The 7,030-nt window shown below is 48.0% G+C and overlaps 1 pseudogene; it reads right to left on the reverse strand.

Annotated features, from left to right (window-relative positions):
* Positions 1-477: 477 nt before the first annotated feature.
* On the reverse strand, positions 478-5,770 carry LOC136480435 (putative serpin-Z5; annotated as a pseudogene).
* Positions 5,771-7,030: the final 1,260 nt, after the last annotated feature.

The raw sequence follows: 7,030 nt of genomic DNA on the forward strand, positions 1-7,030 counted from the left end.
ATCCGAAGTGAAGCCCATCCAGGAAAAGATGCAAGGTTCCGAGGTTCTACGTTGGATTCGACCCAATCTCTGGAAGCTCTAGAGTTTGTGAGCCTGCGATGTAGCACACTCCATGACTGTTAAATTCATAAACTTTGCTTTTTGGATTAAATGTCACTTTAACGTTGATATTTAATTTAACAGTATTGTTATCGTATCGTGCGATCCGTGTGTTTTTACTATAAATTGTTAGTTATCCCGTAGCAACGCATGGGCACGCTACCTAGTATTCTGAAAAGAACCAATAAACAAGATGGAGGCACGAGACGAAATCACTAATAACAAACGAAAAAAAACAAAGAAATCCAGGGTGAAAGTGAAACCAAAGTATATAGCAATAAAACACTTCTAGTACTAAGCAATTCAAGCAGTTTTAAGTAGTCTGTGTCGTTGCAGATTAACTAGTGCAGGTTGGATTGAGTTTATCTCTGAAGCCGATCACTTGGTCGGATCAAGGACATGCCCCGCGAAGATGATCACCCCGGACCGCTCCTCCATGATGAAGAAGGTGAAGGGATGGTCGACGGTGAACTCGACGAGGTCGGGCGGTGGCCCACCGCCGCCGCATAAGTGCACGGTCACCGCGGCTGCCTCGGTTCCCACCTCGTTCACCTTGACCACCGCCGTGTGCGCAACCTTGGATAGGAACGTCGGCCGCCGTGCAGCAGTACCGGCGACTACTTTGTTCCCATCGCCCCCCTTGCACATGCCACGTAGGTCGGCGACTTCCGACGAGAAAGGCAGCGAGAGGCCCAGCCGCCTGAGGTCACGAACTTGGGCAGCCCCAGCATGACAGGCCTCTCCTTCATCTCGGCCAAGATGCCGTACAGGAACGATGATGACGCGGTGACCATGTCCACCATGGTCGAGAGGCCATTGCGCGCATCTGGGAGGAAGAACAACATGGAGTACTGCGTGCCCTCGTTGACCTCCGTCAACCGCGCTGTGCCTTGGACTTTGCGGTGACCTGCCCGTGGCGGCGCTTGAGCTGGCCACTACTAGCGGGCTGCCCTCCACTGAACTCCGCCGCCCGCACCGGTGGCGCGGCGCCACGTTTGTAAGGGAGCTTTAGGACCTTGAACCCATCCATGCAAGCGACGTCCAGCCACGTGGAGGCCGCTCCTCATGAACTCCGCCTCGGCGTGGTCTCCATCGAGACGGTGGAACGTGCCCCGCATCGTACGGTAGGGGTTGAATGGCTCTAGCCACGCGCCGTTGAAGTAGACGGTGTTGGCGAGCACGAGGTCGGTGTCGGGGTTGATGTCGCCCGTGGAGATGATGGAGTCGATGAGGTTGTCCGTCGCCTTCTTCACCCATGAGTTGATCATTCACAGCGGCCACGAGCTGCATGTATCACTACCGTCCTCAAATTTGCAGTGTTTTTATGTTTACCGAGTGTATTCCCTCGGGCACTCGGCGAACAAGATCTTTACCGAGTGATGCGCTAAAAACAATCAGGAAAAAAATAACACTCAGTAAAAATGTTGGTTTGCCGAGTGTAAAAAAAACACTCGGCAAAGAGGGGGTTTGCCGAGTGTAAAAAAACACTAGGCAAAGAAATAAATTCTTTTTTCTAGAAAAGAAGGAGAAGAAAAAAATAAAAAAAAAACTTTGCCGAGTGCTCAGATCTACAACACTCAGCAAAGAAATAAATCTTTTTTCTAGAAAAGAAAGAAAAGAAAAATATAAAAAAAATTTGCCGAGTGCCCCGATCTGAGACACTCGGCAAACAAAAAAATATCTACTTAACCGTCCGGCCCCCAGCGCCCCTCCCCTTCTTCCTCCCGGGCACCCGACAACCAGTGCCCCCTCCCCTTCTTCCTCCTAGGCACCCGGCCCCTAGCGCCCCTCCCCTCCCCTCCCCTCCACCCCTCCCTCTCCCAAGCCGCCGCCCCTCCCCTCCTTCTCCCCTTCTTCCCTGGCGCCGCCCCTCCCCGGCCTTCTTCTTCCCCGGCGCCGCCCCTCCCCGGCCTTCTTCCTCGGCACCGGCCCTCCCTCTCCCGGATCTACGCTCTGGTAGTGGCGGGCGGCGTGCTGCATGGCGGTGGGCTTCGCCCCTCCCCGGCCTTCTTCTTCCCCGGCGCCACCCCTCCCCGGCCTTCTTCCCCGGCGCCACCCCTCCCTCTCCCGGATCCGGCCGGTGGAGGCCGGTGGTGGCCGGATCTGGGCTCTAGTGGCGGTAGGCGGCGTGGCGGCGGGCTTCGCCCCTCCCTGGCCTTCTTCTTCCCCGGCGCCGCCCCTTCCTGGCCTTCTTCTTCCCCGGCGCTGCTGCTAGCCGTGCCCCTGGTCGGGCTGTGACGTTATCCGCGCTGCCCCCTTCCCCTCGCCGCCGTATGAGCACTGCAGTTCCGGATCGGGCATACATCCCGTGGTGAGCTCCTCCCTCGAATGGATCTGTGCATGTCTTGTTTTGGTGCTGCAAATCGTGGATCTAGGGTTAGGTTTTGCTTTTGCTTTGTGATTCGTGGTTCCTGTTATTACAGTACATTTGAACTATTTAATTGTAATTTATGCAACCTCTGGGCTGTTTAATTGGGCGTGATGATGTTGGTGTAATTTACATTTTTGTATATCTGCTCCTAGACATTCACTAATTTGCTGCTTAATTGCAGCAGTATTGTAGTATTAGGTGAGTGTGTTTAAGGATGAGTTACCTTTTGCTGCACTTTATAACCAGAAATGAAATGGTTGTAGTAGGTGAGTGTGGCTAATTTGCAGCAGTTTTGTATTTTTATGCAGATGACATCAGTTGTATTAGTGAGGTTGAATTCCTTAACCTGATCGTACTAGACAGAAGATCCATATACTTGTTGCCCTCTAGCTCATTTATGTACAAGCTGAATTGCTCCAAGCATAGTGTAATGGTTTTATTTGTGGCAGTGTGCTTATCTACATGTTAATCTTTACCTGTCCCTCATTTAATTTCTATTTTGTTGGAGCCATATTCCCTGTGAAATACCTAGCTACTAACATGAATTGGCTCTCCATTGCAGTGTGTTGTTGGATGCACACTAGGAACTGCGGGCTGCACAGGAGAAGACAACATCAAGGTATGACATGCTTCTATACTACTGTAGGATGGTCTTAACTCTTAAGGCGTCGCCTCGCCTTATGCCTTACTCGCTTAAGATAGAAATTAGTGATATATACTGATATTATCTGAGAAAAAGATATAAGTTGTGTGAGTGTGACAAATTCGTGATAACATGTTTGATGCTTGCAGGACTGCAGGTAGCTATGTTGGCTGCTAGCTGGTAATAAACCACTCTAGCAAGGTAAAGACTTTTTAAGAAATCTCTAACTAGTGTACATGCACCATTATTTTTTAGGATCCATCATTGATTTTTAATTGCCGCTATGCTCAGGTTATTCACATCTTGTAACCTTGAAATGAGGTGGTCTTGTACTGTAGGGTCTGTAGTAGTCATCAATAGAAAACAATACCTTTTCTTTCAGTTCCACACATTTTATTCACACTCTCATGGTATTACAATTAAACTAAAATGATTTGCACAAGTAAATATGTGTTAATGAAGTTACAACTTTCAGTAGTATTGCACAAGTTATCTTTTTCAGAGATTGGATTTCACCTGTGTCACCATTGCTTGCGTTGTCTGTCCAGTAGGTCTTCCTAAGGATACATGTTGGACACAACTAGGAATATGACTAGTCTTTATAAGGATGAAATGCTCTTTTAGAGGATAAGACGAAATGTTCTGTTTATTTGTGTGTGATAATTGGTTGGTTGAATCATGTTAGGCTGGTAGCTGTTTAGTCTTGCTTTGAATAGAAAACACATTCTGCAAAGTAAATAACAGAATAGATCAGAAGTTATCCTGCTTTCAAGTTTTTATTTGGAACCATCTGTTAAAAAAAGTGTGACCTTCAATTCAATGTAACCTCCTAGTTTATGATTTGTGATGCATAAGCTGATTCTTTGTTTCTCTCATGTAGACCAGATGGTAAGATGATGGCTAGATGTGGCTGGAGTTGCTGGAGAGCTCAGAAGGTCTGGACCAGCTAGGCGATAGACGCTGGAGAGCAGCGGTGGTGGTGGTGGCGGCGGGCTTGGTGGTGGCAGCGGCCGGTGGTGGCGTGGTGGTGGTGCTGGCGGCGACGGGCTTCATGGCGTTGCGGCGGGAGGCAAGGGTGGCGGATATTAGTCTCTTAAATTTGTCATCTTCATTTCTATGTCCATGTGGTTATTATGAGAATTATGTTGCCAGGAGCATGATGTGCATGCAGATACGGTGTACTAAGAGTGTTTTGTATGACAGCTATTAAACTGAAATATGCTGAGAAAAAAATTATTTTTTTCTTTGGAAAATAGGTTTGCCGAGTGTAATTCCCAAAAACACTCGGCAAACAATAATGGTTTGCTGAGAAAAAAATATTTTTTTCTTTGGAAAATAGGTTTGCCGAGTGTAATTCCCAAAAACACTTGGCAAACAATAATCCTTTGCTGAGTGTATTTTGGAAAAATGGCAAACCACTTTTTTTTGCCGAGTGTCAAATTTGACACTTGCCGAGTGCGCAATAAAAAACACTCGGCAAATAGCTGTTTGCCAACACTGTAGATGCCGTGTGCTGTTTGCCGAGTGTTACACTCGGCAAAGCCTTTGCCGAGTATTTTTGGGTCTTTACCGAGTGCCTGTGGCACACGACAAAGTCACTGTTTCCGGTAGTGTACGTACCATGTATGCATGTATGTGTTATTAGTGAACAACTTGCGTGATGGATCATAAAATATATGTGCAAATGCAAACAAAGCCCGGGTTAAACTGTTACTATTTATGATAAGAGATCGAAAAATCTAGTTTGATAAAGAGCATCTCCAAGGGTTTCCGAAACCCACTCCGAATCTTGTTTTTTTTTGTAAGATTGAAAAAACACCTCCAAACTTCTTGTGAGATATTGAAAATGATTGCAAGATTCATAATTCAAAATTACCATTTAGAGTGAGATATTGAAAATGGTTGCAAAAAGCTAACAAATATAGTACCTGCTTTGTTGAGTGAATAAGAAAAGTCATTGATTTAGCAATTTTTTTACAACTATTGGAAGAATATTTGTAAACTAGATGACTTGCAATTTTCTCCATCTTAAGTTCTTAACCCGTCCTAATACAATGAGAAATCAGGCGCCCATCTGTTCTAAATCCATTCAGCATCTAACAAGTAACAATCCAAGAGAGTTGAAGTGAAGCAGAAAAGGTAGCTCTCTCTCTCTCTCTTTTGCAACACATTTAGAAATGCCATGGAACGAGGAAAAAAAAGCAACTAATCTAATCCACTAACCTCCTTGGTGAAGCTGACGGTCCTCGCCTCCGACTTGTAGGCCTCGGCGGCGACTTCGCGGAACGCGTCCGTGAGCTTGCCGCGGGCGGCATCAACCCAGACGCCTCCGCCGAAGAGCACGTGCGGCCCACCGGCGCCGGAGCGGTTGGCGAGGACGCGGTCCACAACGCGGAGGCCGAAGTCGGCGAGTCCCTCGGCCGATGGCGCGCTGAGGATGGCGAGCAGCTGCGCCAGCGTGGTGCCGTGCGCGCCCGCGGCGGTCAGTGCCAGCGCCGCGTGCACGGACAATGGCGAGAACGCGACATTCTTGTTGGCGGCGGCGGTGGCGGCGAAGGAGTCCTCAGCGCCAGGAGCCTGGGGCGTGAGGTGCTTGGCAGGCGGAGCGCGAGGGCCGTCTGCCCGTCCCGGGCTGCGGTTGCGGCGTCGGCGGCCATGGTTATCGCGAGATGGGAATTGTGGGAGACGAGGACCGAGGAGTCATGCCGCCGTGTGACGTTCTGGCCTTACGTATCGTTGATCAAGCCCGACATTCCATTTGCCCGACGTTTCATCTCGCTCTTCCTTTGACGTTCCCTCCCAACGCCCTAAACCACGACGCCGTCGCCATTCCCTCCCCTACCATCGATGCCCATGGATGGAACGCCACCACCCAACGAAGAGGATGGCCGCCTGCTCTCCATGGATGACCAAGCAGCTACAACCCTAGCGGCCTCTCGCCTGGCCGCGCCGCCTGATGGCCTGGCCGAGCTGCCCACGCCGGGTGATGGCCTGGCCACACCGGAAGGTCTGGTTGCGCCGGCAGTGGAGGCTCGTACCGATGCCATGTCTAATGCTCTAGCCCTAGCAAGAACATTGCTGCCCACTGCTCCTCCTCTGGCAGTACAGTACAATCTTCCTGTTGTTCATGTGCAAAGGTAATGGTGTTAATTATTTATGTTATTTTACCTGCACAGTAGTAGGATCATGGTATTTAAATTGATTTCACTTGTTTAGGTCCGAAGTAAATATGGAAAGAGTTGATTGGGATAGCTTACAAATAGTGGAGACACACGCATTGCACTTGTGAGTGAAAACCAGATGTGTGAAGTTCTAGGCTTGAGAGAAGAGGAGACACACGTTGATGAAGGCCAAATGAATGAACAGGGTGTTGATAATGAGGGTGCCGCCATTCCTACAAGTGATGCTATACCAAGTGAGATGGTGATTTCATATGATAAGAACATCCCCCCAATGGATATTGGTACAATATACCTAACAATGGAGGAGTTCAAGATGGCAATGCGACAATTTGCCATCAATAAGGAGTTCGATTTAGGAACTGATAAGTCATGTAAGACCAGATACAGGGCTTATTGCAGGTCCGGTGGTGATTGCCCTTGGAGAATAAATGGCACCAAACATAAAGGCCAAAGCACCATAGAGGTGAATAAATTTATTTGTTTTTGTTAATTCTACTTTTAGCTAATGCCTTTTCTAGCTAGCAGTTTCGTTCAAATAGGTCATGTCAGTTCTCTTTGTGGTCTTTGCAATTACTTAATAGCAGATTTCCTTGACCTGCACCATTTGCTTTAGCATATTGAGCGAATATTTCCAGATATATTTACGACATTGACTTTTTTTATGGTTTCTAGACATTACATATACAAATCAGAACAAGTCAATTTGTATTAAATTTTGTTAGCGCAGATGCTATT

This window comes from Miscanthus floridulus, chromosome 9, assembly GCF_019320115.1.
Source record: "Miscanthus floridulus cultivar M001 chromosome 9, ASM1932011v1, whole genome shotgun sequence".
In the NCBI taxonomy this organism is placed as follows: domain Eukaryota; kingdom Viridiplantae; phylum Streptophyta; class Magnoliopsida; order Poales; family Poaceae; genus Miscanthus; species Miscanthus floridulus.